At 45.3% G+C, this 505-nt stretch overlaps 1 pseudogene; it reads left to right on the forward strand.

The window, feature by feature from the left end:
- The first annotated feature begins 371 nt into the window (after positions 1 to 371).
- LOC141135862 (U2 spliceosomal RNA) lies at positions 372 to 505 on the forward strand (annotated as a pseudogene).

The raw sequence follows: 505 nt of genomic DNA on the forward strand, positions 1-505 counted from the left end.
TCCGGGCCTCACTTTCCTTGCTTTAATTTCTGAACAGTAACTGAAAGCAGGGATCAATCCAGCCAGATCTGTATTTTGTGTTTCCCAACACACAGATCCCTGTGCTGCATACCTGTGCGTCATGGTGCCTGTGCTGCCGCCAACCAGCAGTAAATCTACTGCTGGTGGTCAGCAAGAGGTTGAAAAAAAATTGGGTAGACCAATTGACCACTTGTTCTTTTTTCTGTCATAACTATTCTATGTTTCTATGACATTGTTTAGGCCTCTTTCACACTTGTACAACCTGAAAGTGGCATGACTTTGAGGAGATTTTGACGCAACTTTGACACGACTTTGATGTGACTTTGATGCGACTTGAAGCAATGCCTGTGTAATCTTCTCAGCCTTTTGGCTAAGATCAAGTGTAGTATCTGTTCTTATCAGTTGCCAGGAGGTGGCGCTTGCTTCTGTCCCTGATCTACGGCGAAGTGGTATCAGGGATGGCGGAGGCTATGCAAAACCTGCT

Source organism: Aquarana catesbeiana, linkage group LG03 (assembly GCF_042186555.1).
Source record: "Aquarana catesbeiana isolate 2022-GZ linkage group LG03, ASM4218655v1, whole genome shotgun sequence".
NCBI classification, from domain to species: domain Eukaryota; kingdom Metazoa; phylum Chordata; class Amphibia; order Anura; family Ranidae; genus Aquarana; species Aquarana catesbeiana.